Source organism: Lemur catta, chromosome 24 (genome assembly GCF_020740605.2).
Source record: "Lemur catta isolate mLemCat1 chromosome 24, mLemCat1.pri, whole genome shotgun sequence".
Classification (NCBI taxonomy): domain Eukaryota; kingdom Metazoa; phylum Chordata; class Mammalia; order Primates; family Lemuridae; genus Lemur; species Lemur catta.
In genome coordinates, this window is record NC_059151.1 from 3528212 (window position 1) to 3552246 (window position 24035).

At 40.0% G+C, this 24035-nt stretch overlaps 1 protein-coding gene across 1 annotated transcript in view; it reads left to right on the forward strand.

Annotated features, from left to right (window-relative positions):
- The first annotated feature begins 1197 nt into the window (after window positions 1–1197).
- ARHGAP24 (Rho GTPase activating protein 24) overlaps window positions 1198–24035 on the forward strand; it is a 289475-nt gene continuing 266637 nt past the window's right edge. Inside the window, exon 1 of the mRNA XM_045536754.1 lies at window positions 1198–1401. The gene's annotated coding sequence lies outside the window, so the exon portion shown is untranslated. The remainder of the gene's footprint in view (window positions 1402–24035) is intronic.

Here is a 24035-nt window from a genome sequence, read left to right on the forward strand (position 1 = left end):
ACCGTGCATCAGCATTCCCCTGCCAGGGTACTGCTAGAACACGTAAGGCCATGTGAATTGATGAAGGTAATTTATTCCCACCAATCAGCAAATAAGCCACATTGCTTCTGGCTGAGGATTCCATACACATTTTCAAAAACGAAATGCCAAAAGAGATTTTTATCCCCCCACAGAACTTAATCTGATTTGTTAAAGGGCTGAGAATTCTCCAGCCAGAAAATCAATTTTCCGGTAGGACCTCAGTCTGGGATGGGACAGATTGGTTTCTCCAAGAAACTGGAGAAACAGGATAAAAAGGAAAAACATACCGGCGTCCACTCCTCCTTTTATTTTTGGTGTTTCTAAATCTGAACGACTGCTCTCTTTCCCTGTCACTGGAAATCCCATTCTGTGTCTTAAAAGATATCTGGCGATACTTTCTAAATGGCTTAAAACAGAGATCTTCATAAAGCTTTTTGCAATCATTTGACTTGGCATGCCAAGTAACCACAACTGTAAGATTTCGGTTTGAAATAGATTTTTTTTTGTGACGCTTGGAAGACGAGCCCGCCTTAGCAAAATGCTTACTACTCTGTCCTCTTTCCCTCACATTGTGTAACTCTGAGAGCTCTTAAACCACGACAAACAGGTCATCATGCTTTGAATTTCTCTCATGCTCTCACCGGAGGGCCTTCAGCTAAATATGCATTTCTAGGAATAAGGATTTTTATGACCCAGGTCACTCTGATTGGGGGAAATAAGATTTAAGAGAGACAGAATTGGTGGGAGCCGCCCTAGATCGGTGACCCCCACGCGTCTGCCATACGCACGAGGCGCGGCCAGCTGCAGAGGGGACCGGGCAGGGCCGGTTGGGTCTGGTCCCCGGGGTGTCGCGCGGGCCCGCGGATGACCCCGGCGCGGGGAGGGCGGGGCCCCTGCCGGGCCCCCCAGCAACGCCCCGAGTCGCCGGCTGAAACCCGAAACCCGGGCCGCGGCCCCGCTCAGTTGTCCCAGCCTGGCGCGCCGTGTGTTGACACGCTCGCGCACGGTCCCTCCTGCCAACTTCGGGGACTCCGCTCTGCGCAACTGCTGGGACCGCTCAAGTGCGTGCGGCGACTCGGCGCGGCTCCGGCTGGAGAGCAGCGAGCGGGCTCGGGGGGCGGTCAGGGCTGCGGCGGGGACAGCGGGGACAGCGGCGCCTCGGGGACGCCCCCCGGCCCCCCGCCAGCGTCCCACCGTGTTGTCCCCAAACCGGCGCCGCGGATGGGGCTCGCCACGTCCCCGCGCCGCGGGAAGTGAAGCGGCCGCCCTGCCCCCCTTTGTAATTTTCATTTTCTTTCGGCTTGTCCCGGGAGCCTCGTCCCTCGAGCCTCGTCCCTCGGAGCAGCCACCGGCGGCGTCTGTCGTGCGCTCCCGGCAGGGGTAGGTGACGCGGTCGTGGGTGGGGGGGTGCGAGTCCCCGCGGGGGCCGGACTGGGACAGGGGAGGGGGCTGCGGGGGACAGGGGACCGCAGGCAGCTCGTGCTGTGCAGAGTGTGTGTGTGTGTGTGTGTGTGTGTGTGTGCGCGCGCGCGCGCGCACATACGTGTGCTGGGAAGCAGTACTTGGTAGTCTGTGTTTGTGGCTTCAAAAATAGATGGAATTAATAAAAAAAACTCTGTGCAATTCAATTTCCTCTTTTACTATCCATCTTTCCCTTCCCCCCATTTCTGTTCCCACTAGTGTCTTCTGAGAGTTTCCTACACACAGAGGTAGTTTTAACAGTAAACAGTTTCTTTTTTTTTGCAAAGACAAAACATGAAGGAATCCGTGGTGAATTTTAACCCACATAAGGTTTGGTCTATTTTTTTTTTTTTTTAAAGAGTGACATTTTGAGGAAGTAGCTATCTTCTCTTAAGAATAAATATGGAATATAGTCTCATTTTAAAATAAATACTTTAGACTGCATTTCTTTTATAAATACCCAAATAAAAGGGAGGTAATGTTACTCTGAATTCCTTAGAGATGTCAGGTTTTCGATATCAACTAGTAGTAGGAAGCCCAGACTTCTTTGCAGTCTATATCTATTTTAATTCATTTGAATTAAACATTACCTCCAAGCAGTTTCTGTTTCTGAAGTATTTGGTTTTATGTTATTCTTTTTTTTAACCTTCCCACTCATCATTGTTTTGCTTCTTTCTAAAAAGAGGAAATAAATAAATCATGCTGGGTATTTACAATATGAATGTTGTTAAGGGTTTGCTTATTCATAAGTAAAACAATATGTAGTGCTATGTCTAGTAAGTAAGAAAAATTAATCGAAATCCAAGGATATTTGCAGTAGAATTTAAGAGCCTTACTCAATTACAGAGAAGAAGACGGACAGACAGATTAAATACAAACAATATGTCCACTGATTCTAATTAGAATTCAAAACTAATAGTTAAGGGCAAGAATGGATGTTGGAATTGAACATCATAAAACATAAAACACACAGAATTAATACATTAGAAAAATCCAGAAAACAAGTATAAAGGCATATTAAACTTGTTAAGATTTTGCTCCCCCTTTTAAATTTCTTAATACTTCTTTTTCTCTGGGCATATTTCAATTTCTAGGAGAGCACAATTACACCCCCCCCCCCCCTTAATCTTCCCTGAGTGCCCCTACCTTCAGGTAGCAAGTCTAGAAATATGTTCTTTCTAGAGGCATGACTGAGTTGTCAGAGATTTCACCTTAGACATCTTGGAAGAGTAAGATACTGGCAAAACTCTAAAATAAATGACATCTTCCTACCACTCACAGGAGGTACGTTCTTGCTGGAAGGCCTTTAAGTGGGCATAAGGAATAAACTGAGTTTCAGATCTGGAGTTTAGTTTGAGGTTCGTGGAAGGACTATGCAAGCAGTATGATACGACGAAGGAGAACCTCTAATTCTTTCTGCATGTAAGAGGCTGTTGAAACTCAGACTGTCCTTGGCTTCCAGCTATATTACTTGATTTCATTACTTCATCTTAGGGGTTTGGATTTAAGTTGAGGGTGGTTTCTCTGTAATATTCTTCTGGGCTCTACATACTATGAATTTGAACTATTTGAAAATAAAAACCTGATAGTAAGTGGAAAAGAATTAAGTTCTAAAGAAAAAAAAAACCCACCACAGAAATAGCAATGCACCCTTCCAAACGAGAACATAGATTTAAGTGTAAAAGTGTTCTTGGCTGAAGTCTCCAGCAAAATCCCTTCAGCTTTTGCTCAGGATGGTAATGGCCAAAGCCCTGGGAGCTTTCATGGATCGTGGTTTTATTTACAGTGTGGTCTTGGACTCTCCAGGGTGAAGAGTGGGGGTGGGGCAGGAAGCGCGAGGAATGTGCAGCAGGTGGTGATGAGTAATTTGTGTCTGATTACTTTGCTGTCTTAGCCAAGGCCTCTTTGGAGTTTACCAACAGCTCCCTTAATAGTTTCGCTGTGACCTACTGGCCCATTGAAGGGTGTTTTCTTTCTGACTCTATTAGTGTCCGGGGTGGCTTGTTAGGGCTGAAAGCAGGCAATGCCACTGTGAAGTCCAGACCATGCCTTGTTTCCTGCTGTAGCACCATCTTGATTAGCTGTGGTCATTTTCCTGTGGCTTTTTCTGGTCAGCAAAGTGTTCTTTTTCCATGAATTGAGCCATGTAATGCTGATTCCTTATTTCTGCCGTGTTTTGAGTTTTGGTAAAGGTGAGTGCTTTGGAAAAACAAGATGGGGAAGTGGGTAAGAGATTCAGCCTGGAGCCCAGTGAGAAGGGACAGCCACCCAACTGGTCACATGTGAGTGTGGAAGGAGGTTGATTATAAGAGCCTGGGGCAACCACTCTATACTGATCAAATTTCACTGAGGAAAAAGAAACGATTTAAAATGGAAAGATGCCTGTTTATTCTTAAAGCCATGAAGAAGGATATTTAAAAATAGAGTAGTAAATGGTGAACTTACCCATGCAGTTAATGCTCTTCGTGTGACGAGTCAGAACCTCACATTGAGTCTCGCGGTGGTCACCCATCTGTCTTTGCTCTGTGAACTTAAACTTTACAAGGTTCTGATGGTTTCAGCAGATAAGTAAAAGCACATTTGGAAGTGGGAGGGTTATTGTGATGAGAAATCAAAGAATGTTCAGTTTTCAGAGGTTATTGTGTACATGTGTGGTTTTAAGCAGTATCTACACTCTACCGTGACATGGCTACGATTGATCTTTATAAAGTACAGATCTGATCGTGTAAGTCCCTTGTTCAAAAACCTTTGTTGGATCCCAGTGACATACAATATTGACCCTAAACTCTTGCGTAGAGTGTCTAAAAGCTCTTCCAAGCCATTTCTTTTTAGCTGCCTCTTCCTTTAGCTGCCTCACTGTTCACAATTCTGATCTCTTGTTCATGGATTCTGCTGGAATGCCCTCTGCCCGGAAAGTCCCTCTTGATTCTTGGTGGCCGACTTCAAGTGGAATTTCCTTTGGGAAAACATACTCAATTTCACGAAAGAAGAACTAATCGTTTCATCTTGTCTGCTTCCATAACATTTTGAATATTTAATAATTAGTTTGATAATTTGTATGTATTTCCCCAACCCCTTCAACTACTGCGAGTTCTTCAATGGGTGGATTGGTGGCTGGGGAACCACCTGAATCCACGTGCCCAGCCCAGTGTCTGAAACATGGTAGACTTCTGTTAATGTTTCTTTAATAACTGAGCAAGTAAAGTTGTGACTAAAGCACATAAAATAAAATCTGTACAGGTAGTTATACCCGAAGAAGTTCACATGAAAAATGTCTATTTGGACTCAGAGTTCATTTTCCAAATGTAACAATGCTACAAAACATAATTCACTTCCAGACCAGCCCAGACATGCCTATCAAATCCTTACAATAGATGAAATATTGTGCTGTTTGCAATTTTAAAGCATAAGCAAAACAAAACAAAAACTACTGTGAAATCATTTTTTTCCTTCTGGAAATCACAGGATGCACTTGAACTTAAAGATGATGGAAACAGTTATAATTAATATACATTTTCCACAGTTTTTTTTTTATTATACTGTAAAATCTGTAATCTGTGAAATCCCAGTGGGGGGTGGTCCTAGATTTAGCTGTGAAGACTAATAATGAAGTTAAATTTGAAGATCCTGCTTGTGGAATGGGCAATAACAGTCTTAATTAAGCAAAATAGAAATACTAATGTTGGCTATTTAGTAATTATCTTGAGTCCTGGTACTTGAGGGACATTAGATTTAATTAAAGGAGATCTTTACTTTTTTACATTTTTGATTTGCTGATTAGAGAGTTCATGTTTTGGTGACAACTCATGCTTTTATCATGAAATAACTTTTCGGTATCTATGGGATTAAGGTCAAGTTCACAGGTTCCAAGGAGGAGCCTTGGTCTTTGGTACCTGGAGGCAGGTGAGGGGCACGGGGTTTGTCTGCTGAGGAGCTCTGAGGACTCCTACAGAACAAGTCCAGCTGCGCAAGGAGGAGGGATGGGGGAAGGGGAGAAGCAAGGTCACTAGATAACAAGTGTCAGAAGCCAGGAAATCAGGAGAAAAGGCAAATCCAGAGACAGTACCAGGAACTAAAAGCCAAGGAAAAGGAGGCAGTGTTTGATGTGGCAATTAAGAATTCCATCCCCGTCTAATAATAGATAATAATTATTTAAGCCTTACTATGTGTTAGCTATATGCTCAGCGCTTGTCATGGATTATTTCATTTAATCCTCACAGCTCCTACACGGGGCTTGTTATCTTTTATAGATGGGTGAACTGAAACCTGGAGAGGCTTAGTAACTTGCCAAAAATCACGCAGCCACTACGTGCTAGATCTGAGATTCAAATTAAAAAGTCTCACTTCAAGGGAACAGCCGTCATTGTTTGCTGTGGATTAGACCCATGTTAGTTACAACCTGGTTCTGATATTCTTAAACCTTGTGACCGGACCCTGGGCGTTCACCATGCACTGTTGTATTCACCAACCACAGTTTTCCTCTCTGTAAATATGGTCATTGAATAGTACCTGCTTCAGAGTGTTGTTATGCACCTTTTTTTTTTTTTTGGAGACTTGCTTTGTTGCCCGGGCTAGAGTGCTGTGGCGTCAAGCTCCCAGCAATCTCAAATTCCTGGGTTTGAGCAATCCTCCTGCCTCAGCCTCCCGAGTAGCTGGGACTACAGGCATGTACCACCATGCCCGGCTAATTTTTGTTTTCTATATATATTTTTAGCTGTCCAGATCATTTCTTTCTACTTTTAGTAGAGACGGGGTCTTGCTGTTGCTCAGGCTGGTCTCGAACTCCTGACCTCGAGCCATCCTCCTGCCTCTGCCTCCCAGAGTGCTAGGACTACAGGCGTGAGCCACCACGCCCGGCCTGTTAGGCACTTTTAATTTATAAAGTCAGCAATGTATAAAAAGAGATTGGCGTGTATCTGGCCCTGGTAAGTATTAATACAAGTTAATAGTTATTATATTCAGTGATGAACAGAGGAGTTCTGAGCAGTATTTTTCAAACTGTAGGTCTTGATCTAACAGTGGTCATAAAATCAAATTAGTGGTTCATGACCAACATTTCTTCTTGAATGAAAAGGAATAGAATAAGATGAAATGGCCTGGAATAGAAAAAAATCAAGGCTCATTATATGCAGTAAAAGTAAAAATTGTTTCATGTTTCAATTTCAGTTTTGTGTATGTGTGCATCTCATACACCCACACTGAGTAGACGTTATTATTCTTATAATCGTTCACATATACTTCTGATTATTGATAACTGCCAAAAAATAAGTACTTTTAAAAGTCTTTAAGGTAGCAGTTCTCAAATGCAGTAGAGGACCAGCAGCCTGGGTTCCACCTGAAAAATGCAAATTACTGAGCCCCACCTGGGGCGGATTTATAAGGCCTCCTGGTGATTCTGATGCACCCTAAAATTTGAGGACCAATTGTTAGTCAAAGGTGGCATTTGGAAATCATAAAAAAGCTAGATACTTCAGTAAGATACATCTAAATACTTAAGAGTGATCAGAAGTACACCTTGATATTGTACTGACTAAAGATTTCAACTCCCCAGGGGATGCCACCCTGAGTTTGTGTGACTTTGATTCCGTGTAGTTGCTTCTCCTATTTGTCTATGCTACGTGCTCACAGTGCTTGTGGGTAAATCCCCCGGAAGTCAGTTAGTTTATAGGTAGAAGGATATTGAATAGATTCTATACTTTCTTCTAGAACTACAAGATAAAACCGTAACATTCTTTGTGTGTAGCCCTGAGCCCTGAGTCATCTAAATTTTATTCAGTTTGAAACATTTTCATGATAACGGTCCAGATGCCTGAATAGCTGTAAAATTAGGAGTTAAATTAAAAATTCATAAAAAACTGTACTCAATATTTTGCCGATTGACATTTATTTTGAAAAGTACATGCAGACGGGAGGGAGCTAGGCAATTTAGTGAAGGCCATGATAATATTGACGATAAACAAAAAAACCTTTTGGATAAAAATGTAAGTGATATAAATTTGTATACCGAGGATTTTTCCCGCCTCAAAGAAAACAATGAGTGTGTTTTAAGTTATTTACTGATTCTATGTCATTACTTTAACGAGAGAGCTGATAATATTGCATTGACCTGTCTTCTTTCGTTGCATGTAGTATCCTAGTCTGTTGTATTTGGTTTATGGTTGGTGTGTGTATTTACTTTAAGACATAAAGCATCCTGTTTGAAAACACAGCATCCAAAGTCACTGGAAAGGACTTGAAGGCTTTCTTTTCCATTCTTTAAGAAAACATTACCTTGGATTTTTAAAAAGCAGCTTTTTAATAGGTATATATGTAATATATATGTTAACTTTTACTAAAAGTTAATTCTTAGTATTGTGTGAACGTATTTTTAAGGACAAAAGTGTCAGGAAAAATGAGTTTCAAGGGTAAGCAAGTCTACCTTCTGGCTCCCCAGAGGGAAAATTTCATATTTAAGCAGTAGCTTGAGAGATGTTTTGAAAGGTCCTGCTTTATTTTTGGTTCTATGATTGGAGAAGAGTGAGAAGGACGTTGGGCAAAGAGCAAGGAGACTGTGGACTCTAATCCTACTTCTGGTATTAATTGTCATCGATGAACTCAGGCAAATCACTTAGCTTTTCTGGACTTCAGTCTCCTTATCTATAAAATGAGGAGGTTAGAGTAAATACTTTTTAGGATTGTTCCAGCATGGAAAAACCTATGTTGCCAGATGGTAGGATGTTCCTTCTGAGCAATTTTTATAAGAATGTGGCTATGCGCATGTATTTGGCAGGGCTCTGAAAAATGGATATTTGATTTTATAGAGGAGTGAGTATCTGGAAGATATATACCTAGCATGACAAAGTTTCACGTGACCTGTCCTTGACAAATTTCACGTGCCAGTGGGCTAGTTTTCATCAGCTGTGGGTTTAGGGGCATGTGCGATACCCTCTCCAAAGGGAATTTGAAAATGTGTGAGGGTGGTTTTGATCATCACAATGATTGGGTGAAGCTAACTGGCATTCAGGGCCCAGGTCAAGAGTACCATATGTTCTGCAATGTGTATGTGACAGTCCCTCACTACAAAGGGTTTCCCCTGCCCCAATGCCAAGAACATTCCCGTTGAGAAACTGGCTAACAAAGTTAAAAGATTGAGTTTCAACTCCATATTTTGTAAAATCATTTGGGAAATTGGAAATGAAGTCATAGAGTTTCTGCCATTTCAGTAACTCAAATGCAAACCATATCTATTCTTAGATGACAACTGGTGTTTATGATGCAAGGGAGAGAGTAGCCTCAAGCTCTCTGCACTGTGTATTGACTATGCAGTAAGAAAAGCGATGAAAATCTCGGCTCTTTTAGTACAGTGAGCAAATATAACTTGAAAACATACTAGGGATAGCTCTCTTGAGTAGAAGTTACTAGTTTCCCAATGACAGCCGTATTTTTAATGAAATGCCTTATGGAGGTTTTCATTCAATGCAACTGGACATTTCTTGTGTTCAAATAAATGTTATGATTAAAACATTAAATGCATCTGTTTGATTCTCTGTGTTAAGAAATGCCACTTGCTTACCAGAGCTATCCACGATAAGTGACATGAGTCCTCCCTGCCTTCCTTTGGCTTCCTGCCCTTATGTTGGCCTTGTAGATTCCGGGTCAGGCTAAGGATAGAGCTCATTCTGCTAGAGTGACTCATTCAGGGCCTTTTGAAGAACCTTTGATATGTTTTCAAATTGGAGGTGAACTTTGCCTTGGAATCACTTACATCACAGGATGGTTTCCTTAAAATTCTTTTCTCTCTTCTATCTTCCTTCGTGCGTTTGTCAAGTCCTTGGCTTGCTTGGTTGCTTGTGTGTATTTTTAAATTAGTGCTTCTATTCACCTCGTAGATACTGTGGTTATAAAAGGGGTTGTAGGGACAAAATTGTTGCCTAGCAAACCAAAGCCAACTTGAAAGGGAACTCCTGCTTCCCTCTTTTTTTTGGGTGACTCTGAGTCTTAACACCTCAGTAGGAGTGGAGAGAAAGGGAGATATAATAGAAATGTGTACCCTCATTTTCCTATACATTTGGTGAAAATTTAGATGAGAAAAGAAGGTTGGAACTACAGAATGAAAAATAAAAACGTCTTTTGGGTAATCTTTCATATTCATCATCTATACTAGGCCTACACAATAGGCCCACAACAGATTAAAGTTACATGCTACATTCGTCTTAGAATGAATTAATTTTTCAGACTTCAGAACAAAAGCTTACTTAAAAAACAGCTATTGGCATCCCACCTCAAATCTTCCAATATGGAAAAGGAGTCCGTAGTGATTTAGGGGATTTGACCCCAGACACACAGTGAAGAACAAGCAGACCAGGTTCCTGATTTTTGGTGGCTGGCCTTTTCCTTAGGACCCTTTCTCACCTGGGGTTCCCTGAGAGAATTAAACCTAAATACTTTCCTAAGAAATCCAATGTATATAATAAATTACCTCCTTTGCTTTGCAACTAGAAGTTACTAGTTAAGTATCACCTTTGGCAAAATTGATAAGAATCGCTCATATAATTTTCTGTGTTCTACCATTTCGATGAAGAACTTTGGCTCAGAAATGAGCAAGTGAATCTATAACAAACGTCTTCAAAAGCATTTTTATGAAGCTTAGATTAACCCTAACGGCAGCTGAAAAATACACCGTATGAATATCAAGGTGTAACTTGCAACACTTTCGGTTTTCAGGTACATTTTTAATCTAATTCCTTGGACATTCCTTGTAATAATATTAATTACGTTGAACCCATTTAGTATAAATTGAAGGTGCTTAATACACGGTAGATTTTCATTCAGTTCAGTCTTCGAACCACACCACAGCTGTGCACTATTCTCTTATTTTATGCTCTTCATAGTCCTGAAAAGCAAGGAAACAAGTAAGTCTGATGGTATTTAACACTTAGGAGATTTCATGCAGAAAACAAAAACAGAAGTGAAAAATAACTGGTTATTCTCTTTAAGCGCCGTCTTGACCAGTCAACTAATCGGGGAAGGTGAGTGAGGGAATGGAGGAGGAGGAGGAGGGGGAAGAAGACTCAGCTCCTGGTGGCCGCTGTGTAAACCTGAGACACAAGGACAGCTCCTTCTGTGCAGTGCTGTCATCATCGCTCTGTTTGCAATCCCACCCTCGATCGTTTAATTTGCGGAACATTCCAGAGAGTTTCCTTAGCTTCCCTGACATGAGCCTGACACTGGGGCTGGAAGACTCAGGGGGACTCCTTTCTAAAGCAGGAGAGGATAAAGAGAGCGAGTTGGCCCTGTGGCTCCTGGCTCAGCTGGGGGAGACAGACTTTTCATCTGGAGCAAGGTGAGCCCTGGTGCGGGCTGAGCTGCGGGGGGCCGCACATGCTGCCCCGGGTCCCTTCCCCGCAGCTTTGAAAAGCGCAGGATGGGGTCTCAGAAACATGGGCTTGTTTCTGTGTCTCAAAAGAGAGAATACTAAATGCCTAGACTTCCTGCAGAGATTGGCACAGGGCTCAATGGTGGCACATCTGGGACTGTGCGTCTGATGATACATTTTCAAGCAAGAGTAGAACACTAGGGGCTTGTGGGGGTTAGTACCTATTTGTTTAGAAAATAACACTCTGTCCCAACGCACAGCAATAATAATAGGGGCGTATTTCTTACTGCTGTTTTCTGTTAGTTTGATGGGATGATAGATATTTTCTTCATCTCTTAGAAATAACCCATTAAGTAAAAATAAAATTATATTGAACTATATTTGGTGGAAATGCCAAGCAATTAGTGTATGATATCACTTATGAGCTGTATTATTAATGTGAAATGCTCAAATAATTCAGAAAGAGTAAATGATACTCAAAGGTCATATTGCCATGGGCCTGGAGGCAGCAGAAATGGGAAGGAGAGGGAGAATATATATATATCATGTTAACGTGGAATGTGATGAAATGACTGGTGATATTTCATATTGGTCTGGGATACGCTGAATTAGAGCTGGTGATGCTTTTTTGCCAAGGTTGTCAGGAAACAGATCCAGTGACTGGTTATGAGATTGGAGATTGATTCTTGATACAAATGTTGATCCATAAATTGTAACCAGAATGATTTAGACCGTGTTTACGGAGTTGGAGGAAGGCAGGCGGTAAAAGGTTAATTTTTTACCTTAAATTTGAGCTTTGATTTGAAATAAAGGTATTACATGCTTTATCTTGAGTTGGTAATTTCTTTACCTTGCAATTTCCTGGTATTCCATTGTTAAATTTCCAGATAGTTCTCTTTAGAATGTGTTCCCACATGAACCAGTCTACCTGTTCCGTTTATGAGAGGCTGAATTTTGTGCTGTAATTGATTTTAATAAGAGGCAGGGAAGCCCCATTATTTTATGACTGTTAAGAACTGTAAACAATTCAGTCATAGAACCTTTGTTTGGCAGCTTCCAGGAGGTTATTAATTAGACTCAGTTCCTGTTAGAATGATGCATTTACCTTTGGCAGATGTATTAATGCAGTTCCTTCTGTTTGTGGTAAATTAGTGGTCACCAACTATAATAGCATTTGATAGCTTATTTGAAAAGGTTTTGTGTTTTGTTTTGTTTTTTTTCTCCCAAAACAGCTTGTATGGCATGACATTATAAAAGCCATGATAATTGTATAATTTATTAATGAATTTTTCCCCATAGAGACCACCCAATATAGTGTTAAGAATCTAAGATTTTTTAATCTTTATGCGTTTAGTCCAACATAATGCTTCTTTCTGCAAACTCCAATTTGCCTTTTCTTAATAGATTTGCTTAGTTTCACACTCTCCTGTTATTGAAGCAAGATGACTCTTTTCTCTTACCTGTGACTAGTGTTCATAAGGGTTAATGCAAAACTTGGTACTTCAGCTTGATTAACCATCTTATCTTGCTTTATCCTCTTGGAAGTCTTGAGTAAATCAGGCATGATACTAAAAGCCTTGCAATTCATCATATAAAAATAAATGTGATCAATAAATATATAATGACTAATTTTAAGTTGATAAGTTTTTTACATTATGGTTAATGATTGGTTTTAGATTATAATTTTTCTTTTTAACTCACTGATGGCTAATGTGGTACACTCGTGCATTTACAGTGAGCCCTTAGGAAAATAAAAGCTTTATTTTTCTCTCATTTACTTGGATAATTTTTGTATATGAATTTAAATGTCCAATTCAGAAATCATGATTACAAAATAAATAATGGAAACTATCCTTTTCTGCTATTAATTGCCACTTGCGGTCCTGTGACTTTTTCACTTGTTTTTATTAATAAATCAGCTAGGCTCTATTTCAGCTGATGAATGTTACCTAGAAATCACTGGGACTTGCAGGTCTGTTGACAGACACGTGGATGTGTGGAAACCAGGCTGAAGGGCGCAGTGATACGGAGCGGGGGTCCCGACGGGGGTTCAGTGTGGAATAGGTACTTACTGGGGACTTGGAATCCGTGTTTTTCATCTGGGCTTTTGTCCTGAGTCTACACTTGTTTCCTAGTCCAAGGAGGGCTCTGGTCAGAAGTATACTTTGTCCCGTGATGAGACAGTGCCTCTGGGCGTCTGCAGAATTAGCCTCAGTTTCCCTTAGAAGTTTCAGCTGCTTCATGTTCTGAATTCTAATGAATCTGAGCAGGTGAGAACTGTGAGTTAGGGACCACATCAATATCTCATTTGCTTCTATTCTGATTCAGAGTGATAGGCCCTTTCCTCTTTGAAGTTAAGTGTCTTGTTTCTATTCTTTCTCTGACCACTTTTTCTTCTCTTTCTTCCATTTTTGTTCCCTGTAAATCCTCTCTCCCCTTCCCAACCTCCCCCCCGTTCTTTTTTTTCTCTTCCTTCCTTCCCTCCTTCCTTTGCTTTATATTTTTATTACTCTATAAGCTTGTCATATCAGTTTTCTGTAAGTACCAAACTTTCTTAATATCTTTTTTGTCCCATATTCCTTCTCATAATTATTGGTCATAGTGTTTGTCAGCCCTCTTTCTTCTTCAGTTACACATTTCCAGGATGTACGGCATTGGTCATTATTTCTGTTCCTTTTGGAACCTCCAAAGCCATGGACTAAAATATACTACTTTTATTGTCCAAAAGTGCTTGAACAAACTATTGTATAATTATTAACTCCTCCTTTCTACTCCTATCCTCATAAAGCTTTTACAGAAATGTAAAACCAGATAAGCAGCTGATGTGGTAAACACTACACTGGTAATAGATTTCTTAAAAACTCTATTTAAGGGTCAGTGCTGTTCTGACATTTACTAGCAGTGCCAAGCCACTTAAAATATTTTGTAACATGGGGATAATGGGCCAAAGAGATAGCACAGCTGAAAGCATTCCAGGTGCAAGTGTTAGTTATTGTTACTGAGATTCACTCTTGGAGAGGGTCACCATTCAATATCATAGGGATTTTAAATCTTATATTTTACTTTTTAACTTTTTATTTTAATAGAATTTGAGACAAAAAATTTGCAAAATTTATTTCATAGAAACTTTTTCCAAAGTTAACGTCTTAAAGTTATCAAAACCAGGAAATAAACTTTGATGAATTACTGTTATATGTTGTTATTCAATTTCATCAATTGTCTCACCAATAACCTTTTTTCTAGACCAGGATACAGACAGAAATTACACACTACATGTAGCTGTCATGCCTCCGAGTCTCCTCCACTCTGGGACAGTTCCTTGATATTTCTTTTTCTTACAAGCTCTTGACACTTTTGAAGAGTAGTGACCAGTGATTTTGGAGAATGTTTCTCACTTTGGGTTTTCTGATGATCAAGTTTAGGTTGTGGGTTTCTGGCAAGAGGACCACAGAGGTGATGCTTTGCCCTTCTCAGTGCATTGTGTCAGGAACTACATGATGTCTAACTTGTGTGAGTACCAGTGATGTTCACTTCACTTCCTCAGTTGAGTTCTGCCAGGCTTCTCTACTGTAAACTCGCTAGTTTCCTCTCTGTAATTAATTAGCATTATGTGTAGAGACACTATGTGCATGATCAGTTTCTCATCACACTTTGAACCACGAATTTTAACACTCATTGGTCATTTTTGCCTGGAACAGTTGTCACTGTGGTGTTTGCCAAGTGGTGACCTTTTATTTTCATCGTTCATCCTACATTTGTTAGTTAAACTTGGTCTGTAAGGAAGAACCTTCCCTCTCCCTTCCTTATTTACTTTTAATATTTAGTTATATCAGTATGGGCTCATGGGTATTTGCTTTATGAGTTATGGTCCATTGCAACTGATATTTGTTTTGTTGCTCAAATTGTCCAGATTTCACCACGAGGAGCCCCCTCAAGTTGGCTCCCATGTCTTTTCTTCATGCCACCATCATTTTCTTTTTCTTTTTTTTTTTTTGAGACAGAGTCTCGCTTTGTTGCCCAGGCTAGAATGAGTGCTGTGGCGTCAGCCTAGCTCACAGCAACCTCAGACTCCTTGGCTTAAGCGATCCTCCTGCCTCAGCCTCCCAAGTAGCTGGGACTACAGGCATGCGCCACTATGGCCAGCTAATTTTTTCTATATAGATTTTTAGTTGGCCATATAATTTCTTTCTATTTTTAGTGGAGACGGGGTCTCGCTGTTGCTCAGGCTGGTCTCGAACTCCTGACCTCGAGCGATCCTCCCGCCTCGGCCTCCCAGAGTGCTGGGATTACAGGCGTGAGCCACCGCGCCCGGCTGCCACCATCATTTTCAGACACTTTTTATTTCCTGGTACTACATGAAGCTCTGGGATTTTCTTATACTTTCTTTGATCCAACCCTTGAATCAGTCATTTCTCCAAGAAACTCAGATTTCTTTAATTGAAGAATGGTGTTTAGAAACCAAGATCTGGGGGTTAGCTGTGCTCATCCACAAAGGAATGTCTCTCCTTCCTACAGTCTCTTTACTTATTTGCTTAAATCTTCAGTATAAATTGCTAATCCACATCTCAGTGAAAAATATTTACTAACTAGAGTCCAGTATTTAGCCTTAGACTACAGAGTCAAAATACTTTATTTTGCCTTTAGCTTTAGACTATAGAGTCAAAATACTTCTTTCCAAAGTGACTTTTCTCCTCCTCCTCGTCATAGAATAATTTTATGCTCTGTCCTTCAAGGAAAACCATGGCCATTTCCCCTTGACCTGAATATTTGCGTACTTAAGTGAGTCACTTACAAACCCTGATTATATATATATTTTTAATAAACTGATTCTGTGAACCTGCTGTGTTACCGACATGAAAATGAAGCCTCATATTTCTAACACGTTTTCAGGCTCTTATGGAATTTGAGCAATGTCTAATTTCATACAATTAGGACAATGTAAAACTCATTTCTCATATGTTTTCAGGCTCTTATGGAATTTGAGCAATTTCTAATTTCATACAATTAGGAAAATGTAAAACTCATGGAAACTGTATATCTTTCAACTTGAAAATTTTAACCGATTTTTTAAAAAAGCTTTTGCTAGAATTTGCTTAGAAACTAGCCTAACCAACAGTGTGTTTAGAGTACTCTGTCCTGGGTCTTCCCCAGATTTCCCAACTTCAAACTCCCTGATTCTTTTCCTTTCAAATCTACACCGAGGACTGAATCAGCTTCAGCTTGCAAAGATGGAAAAGCCTAACCCATTTCTGACTTCATTAAAAATGTATTTTTTCTAACATATTTTGGATATTATTGTAGATAAGAGATATTCCAAGAGACAAGGTTACTTGTTAGTTGGCTGAACCTTAACCTTAACCACTGAATCCGGGATGATACTTGATACTAATTTCCTTCCCTTTTTAAAACCACTTTACTTTGGGTGGAGTCGACAACACAATTAATGTTGTTTTTCTGGGGCTCGTATACGTTTTTCTTCCACTTTCTTTCAGGATGTGGCACTTTTACATTTCCTCTATGTCGAGTAAAACTCACATCACGTGCACTTTAAATTTTTTCCCTTCTTTGAGAAACTGCATATTGTAACAGCTCAGAGTACGCAGGCTTTGGATTGATTACTGAGTTCTAATCCTTACTCTCCCAACTGTGTGGTCAAACTACTTACGGTCTCTTGGCCTCAGTTTCTTCTTCTGGAAATTGAGAACAAAAAATAGAACTCCCTTACGTGGTTGTTATAAAGTTCAACAGAGATAGTAGATACACAGTGCTTGGAAGTATGCCTGGCACATAATAAACATTCAGAGAATATTACAGTTATTATTTATGTATCCAGCCTTACTCCAGATCTCATCATTATAACTGCATTTTCTACACTGTTAGACACATGACTATTCGAGATATACATACTTGCATTATGAAGAGGTAAGACTAGAGTTCTCAGCCCCTTAGGTGAGCATGAAGTGTAATAGGAGATGTCTCTTAAAAGAATAAATGATACAACATTATTATGCTTTTTACTCTCAATATCTTTTTTTTTTTTGAGACAGAGTGTCACTTTGTTGCCCGGGCTAGAGTGAGTGCCATGGCGTCAGCCTAGCTCACAGCAACCTCAGACTCCTGGGCTTAAGCGATCCTCCTGCCTCAGCCTCCCGAGTAGCTGGGACTACAGGCATGAGCCACCATGCCCGGCTAATTTTTTTGTATATATATTTTTTAGTTGGCCAGATAATTTCTTTCTATTTTTAGTAGAGACGGGGTCTCACTCTTGCTCAGGCTGGTCTCGAACTCCTGACCTCGAGCGATCCACCCGCCTCGGCCTCCCAGAGTGCTAGGATTACAGGCGTGAGCCACTGCGCCCGGCCTTCTCAATATCTTTAATATTGATTTAAATCTGTCATATCTAATAATCTAATGTTGATTGGAAGTCTTACCAGTATCCCAGTCAATCAAAAGATATTTTGTATATTATATGTATTCCATACTGTATTCTTACCATAAAGTAAGCTAGAGAAAGCAAAAGGTTATTAAGAAAATCATAAGAGAAAATGTGTTTCCTTTTCATTAAATGGAAGTGGATCATCATAAAGGTCTTGATCCTCAATGTCTTCATGTTGAATAGAGGAGGAGGAGGAAGAGAGGTTGGTCTTGTTGTCTCAGGGGTGACAGAGGCGAGAGAGGTGGCAGAGGTGGAAAGGGAGGCAGGAGAGGCAGACTTGGTATAATTTTTATTAAAAAAAAAAATCTGCATAAATGGACCTGTGTAGTTCCAACCCATGTTGTTTGTTCAAGGATCAGCTGTAGATCGAGGTATGATAGTGATTCAGTGATAAGTGTCAGCATTATTTCTCCTGGATAGTGAAAGAAAATTTTCCTCTTGTAATTTACTTATTGTATAGTATGTATATAATATATATTTGTGTCTCATTTTGATTTGGTAATTTCCAAACCCTGGGGAACTTGTGAAGTATTTAGACTACTGTTTTTCTTGGTGTGCGATTTTGACATTTTTATCTTAAATAGCATAGTGATCTCTTTCTTTTGGCGAATGCATCTTCCATGATTAGTCACACTTGGTAGTTACAAATTTCTGTTTTCTTTTATATGAAGGCCAACATTTTTGTAACTTCTTGCCTTCTAATGAAGGGTGTCTGTTTAGAGTTACTGGGCACCATGGAAAGGAAGATCCTCAGGTGTTTATTTACTGAAGTTGAATAAGAGTCATTGATATGGTATTGTCATCCTTTGCCTGCAGAAATCCAGGAAGGCTTTTGGTTGCATGTGGCTTTGTGGGTTAGCAGTTTGTACGAGGGGAACAGCTTGTGAGTGTTACCGTGTGACGGCCACCAGCAGCAGAAATAGGTCCGTCATGGTTACCGTTGATTTGTGCACAGGAATCCTTGGTATGGTGAGAATGTTTATTTGTTTGCTTTTCATAACCAAGAGCAAAGAACCCCTTCCTTGAAGGAGTATATTTTCTCCTCTGGCTTTTGAGAAGATTTTAATCTTTTGCATGATTTACTGATCACCTTTTGACCTCACCTATATTTCATGTCATATCAGACAGGTTTCAATCACAACAATAAAGTTCAACAACATACTAATAAAAATGGCCATGCAGCGATGTGAAGACAAACACACAATGAGGTCCAGGGTGTTCTGAGTTGTAGTAATAAAAAAAAGCACAACCTCAGGTGCTCCATGTTTCATGGTTTGTGCCACCTTTTCATGTGAGTTTTGCAGATTCCTAGCTGTGGACATTAGCACCCATATTTTGGTGAAAGGTCAAAAGCCTTTTGGGAAATTGTTATTACCCAAATGTCTTTTGGTAAAAGTCTGATCCTTTCTGAGAAAGGTCCTGCCAACAAAATATTGAGAAATAAGTATTGCATTTATGGATGAACAAAAGGGGAAGTCATTTTGCGAAGTTTACGAGTGGACAAGGAAGGAAGGAAGGAAGTAATTTTAGGCAGAGAGAACCCATGTGCAAAGAAACAGTGTTATGATGGGAATATTAGGTGTCTGGCAAATGTTCAGGAATTTAGTGTGAATTTGGACGCTGACGATGAAGAGGAAAGAATGGAGTCAGGAAATGTGAAAGGGTTAAAATGATTAAACCTGGTGACTAATTAACAGACGGAGGGAGCTGGAAAGACCCTAATGGACCGGGCTGATGAGTCACGGATGTTGGTGATTAAGTCATATCAGGCTCCATCCATTCTTCTCTAGTCCAATCAGAGGATTAAATCATGTGCTTTTGTGAAGCCTAGAAAGACGGTTTCATGTATACATTATGTCAAAGTCATATGTGTGATGCTGGGGTAATAACTTCTGTGTGTTTTAATTTCAGCATCTGGAAAAGAGTACTTATGTCTCAGAGACTCTGTAAAGATTAATCATAGGAGATAAATCACTTCGAAATAACCGTATAAATACAAAATGTGTTGTTATCTTGTCCACTGCTACTCTCTGTCAACGTTAAAAATGTGTATCTGCAGAATAAGTTCCTTTATGCTACATTAAGAAATGCAACACCATGTTCCTAACTTTTTAGTTATGCTGTTGTAGCAGTCTCCAGACACACCCCAGATTTGCAGATTTGCCAGTTTAGGGGTGTCCCTGGTGTTTAATTTCCTTCTCCGTCTTTTCAATTTCTCCTCTCTGTGAAACAAGAGGTAGCTGTGGTTGAGTTCCTTTTCTCTTAAGTTGGTTAATAAAAAGTGCATAGTCCTTTATCCAAGTAAAATAAACACACAAGCCATGATGAGGCTGATAGTTTATTTTCTTTTATTTGGTTATAGGAACAAGGAGATTTTTGTGAGAACACAAAATACTTGTTTGCAAAGAATCAGTGTTACTGTGTCAAAGGTGACTAATATCTTGACTCTCATCCAGATACCTACTACAGGGGAACTAAGGACATGGTAAAATAATGGCCGTCTTTAATACCACGTTGGCTTTTATCACCAAAGCACCATGTGGCTTGTCCCTTGTAAACCGGGCCAGGCCGCACTCAAGTTTTGCAGATACCACTTCCTCCTTTAACCTGACAATAGACAGCAGCCCAAATGGCTTGTGTGGTTATTTTCTCCATGATCTGCTTACTTTGGTTTTCTAATTTTTTCAATTATATTAATGGGAAAAGGAAGACAGCCCAGAGCAGAGTGGCTCTGTGCCTTGTTTCTGGGCTCAGCCTCATGCTGAGGAGCCTTCACCTCCTGCCCCAAGTGGAAAAGGGGCCTCTTACCCTATCTTGGCCATAAGAGTGAAGAGACCCAGGAAAGTCTTCCTCCTTCAGAGCCTAAAGAAGAATCAGAATCTTTGGGAATTGGTCCTGGGAATCTACATTCTACCAAATTTCTCAAGTGAGTCTTCTGGTCGATAAAGTTGAAGAATATTTAATAAAACTTCTACCACCTTTTATGGTCCTTGTATTAAAAAAATCAAATGTAGCTATTAATAACCCAATAGGCACCTATCTACATTTCTAAGAAAATGACAGATACCTCTAAGAGCAAAGGAGCAAATTAAGAACTTATTATTTTCAAATATTTCCATACATTTATTTTTTCCTGTTTTTTGTTCAGACGACTTAGGATTTTATCACATTCACTGGTGACATTCATGAGATCAGAGAAGAAACCTCACAGTTAAGCACCTCATACTTATTCCAGAACTTCTGCTTACTTATAATCAACCTGTTGTTATTTGTTTAGTTGTTCCTACTAAGATGTTATTACTTACTGGACCTTGCTCTGAATGAGTTCTAACCTAAGCCAGCGCTGTCATTTTAGAGTAAGAACGTATACCAACATCTGAAAAACATGTCAACATGTATTTTGGTTATGACAGCATTGCTAACGTGAATGTATAGCCTTTTTTTTTTTTTATTTCAGCTCATCATGGGGGTGCATAAGTTCAGGTCATATACATTGTCCATGTCCCGCCCATCCCCCTGAGTCAGAATCCCAAGCGCATCCGTTCTCATTCTCCAGACAGTGCGCCTGGCACTCATCATGTAGTCATACCTCCATCCCTTCCCCCCCCCCACCTCCCCGGGTCTGCACCTTCAAGCATGACCATTCCCCAGAGGGTGTGCAACGCACTCGTCATGTAGGCATACACCCATCCCCTCCCCCCACCCCCCATCCCAGTCTGATATCCAATTGGTATCCTTCCCTGATGTGCATTTAGGTGATGATCAGGGAAACCAGTTTTCTGGTGAGTACATGTGATGCTTGTTTTTCCATTCTTTGGATACTTCACTTAATATAATGGGTTCCAGCTCTCTCCAGGAGAACCAAAGAGATGTCGTATCATCGTTATTTCTTATAGCTGAGTAGTACTCCATGGTATACATATACCACAGTTTACTAATCCATTTGTGGAATGTGTATAGCCTTTTAAGTCGGCCAGTCTAAAAGGGCTATCAGTGACAGGGTAAGTTCACTGTACCTATTAGAATCTCAAGCCGATGGTTTTATAATCAAAGGTCACATTTTAATTCAATCTTGATGAAATTTCTGCTTTAGAGTCATGCAAAAGGGAGAGGAACATCTAGAAGACTAGGAAGATTTTTATCAGCCTTTCATATCCTCTTCTCCTCCTGTCTGTGGTGATGACTCGAGGTATACATATTTGAAGCCGTGAAAAATTCAGAGCACTCTCAAGGGGTCCGAATGAAGAGGATGCCCGCCTAGCCTGCACCTGTGGCTGGAGCCAGGTTGGCCTCCTCGTGTGTTAGCTGCTAGGATTGTCTCCCGTTACCACCTCGTAAAGGAGAGACCCATTAACAAAGTATAAACCAGAATAAGGCAAGCAAACATTTGGCTTCAAGATTGTTGCTGACGTAAAGTGTGGATTGAGTTATCGCAGTCTGTGCCGCCCAGTGTGATAGCTAAGCAGTAACCAAATCAAGGAATTAACTATTTATGAATCATCCTCTCGGATGTGGCATGCTCATGGCCTCAGAGTGGAATGCAGGAGCAAGGGGCTCAGTATGACCGGGGAACTAAGGCTTTTTCTTTGCCCATAGGGAACTTAGAAATCTGGTGGAGTGGGTAAGACACACATAAGAGAAAACTGGAAATATAAAACAGCATATATAATAAAGGATGAAATGTTGTAGATTCAAATCATTCAGGGATTTAGGGCAAAGCCAAATAAATATGAACTGAGGTTGTGTTAAAAAAAAAAAAACCGTATGGTGGGGAGGGGACTTGAGCTTGGGTGGCTGGGTTTTTATGGACTTGGGGTGGATGCTCCCGTTTACACACTGAGCGTTCTGTTGAGTCACTGACCACTTTTCTCTGTTTACTTGTTTTTTCACTCACTGAGACGTGGACTTGTTTATTTCATCTCACCCGTCCCAAAACCTTTGGTGCCTGGCTTGTAGGAGCAATCCAGTGCGTATCGGTGAATGTTATGCATATCTAAATGATGAACTGACAGCCTCCTCATCGGCAGAAAGAATGACCAATGACATGGTGATGAGCAGGAGCATTGTGAGATACGGGTAGCAACAGACTTAGGGCTCAGTGGGTCTGTTTCCTGATCTAAAAATAGTGAAAATGACCCGTAACTTCTTCACAGGGTTGTGGAAGATGTTTGCGTGGTAAGTGAAAGGATGTGACGAGCTATAATGGACTATGTAAATCCAAGATTTCACTATTGCTTGGCTAGGAACAGGTTCTTATTTATCTTTGTAATTGTCACCATGCATAGAAATATTAAAAAAATACTTATAATATATGAATCAAACAAGTGAATAGGAGTTCCCTACCCTTGCCACTTTCTTTCTTTCTTTTTTTTTTAAATGAATTTTGTGTTTGGACTTGGCTTCCATTCCTAAGAATATCTTATTATGCATATGCAAATATTCCAAAATTCAAAAAAAAAAAAATCTGAAACCCAAAACACTCCTGGTGCCAAGCATTTTGGGTAATGGATACTCAAGCTTGCATGGCCTCGCTAATAGAAAGCACTGTTTGTTTTATTGCAATTTGACAAATATTTATGTCCTTATTTCCTTTCAATTGCTTAAATTTCAGTTAAAGTTTACAGTGGAATTTTAAGAAAGAATTTAATGTAACAGGGAAGGCAACGTTAGCTTACTTAAGTGAGTATCTTTTGGATGTTGGGCTCTGAAGAAAGAGAAGCTACCTATCTGAATTATATTTTTTCCTTGGTACTTTCTGTGTTTCTATTTTTTTAATCTGCCTGAAACTGTGGACAGACATTCTTATTAGAAACCTGTCTAAAATATGATTAAATAAACTTTGTTGAAGAGAAGCTTGATGTCTTTGCTATGAATAAAGTTGATTGTGTATAAGTCTGTGGACATTTTTATATCGCTTTTGCCTTTTCAGCACCATTAATTTTTTTTTTTTTTTGCTAATTCTTTGGTAATTAGCAATGATTCAGATTTTTGAAGTTTCCAGATATATGGCCTCAGGATTGAATTTTTCCACTGTATAGAAAACATATCTCAATTAAAATATACCTTCACATTGCTTATGCAGTTTCTCCAACATAAAGCAGTTAAGAAAAACATAAAAACATTTTCTGAAATACTGATACAAAAATACCGTAAGAAAATAATTTGGGGGGAATGAATGCAAAATTATTATTAGAGAAGATAGTACATTCTTTTATGCTAATTTTCCATTTTAAAAAATGCCAACTTTTTTAAAAAAGAGACTCTGCCTTAAGAGAAAAATTTGCAAAATTGAGTGGTTTATTTTGAAGGTTACAGTAGTGATCTTTGATACCTAATTTACAGCTTTAAAAAAGCGTTTCTCTGCCTGATGCCTAAGTATTTGACCTAAGGCTTAAAAGACTTAGAAAAGTTTTGTCATCGCCAGCCAAAAGAGAAACACAATGCAGATCCCAAAGATAAAACTCCAGCACCCTGTCTCTACGCTCTGATAATTCTTGTGTAATATTCCTTCCTTCCATTCCCAATCGCTGTGACCCTTCCCCAGCCCTCACTGTTTGATACCTGGGTTATTGCTGTTTTGTGCAAAAGGTTGAACCTGGCTTCAGTCCTACCTTCCAGGAACCTTCCTCCCGTCTCTCTGCATAAGTCATTACTCCATTGCCTGACCTAGAGAACACTCTAGCTGCTCTGCAATGGATTTACCACTTTCAGAATTTTACTTTCTAGTATTATCTATATGTCTGATCTGGTCATTTCTTAATC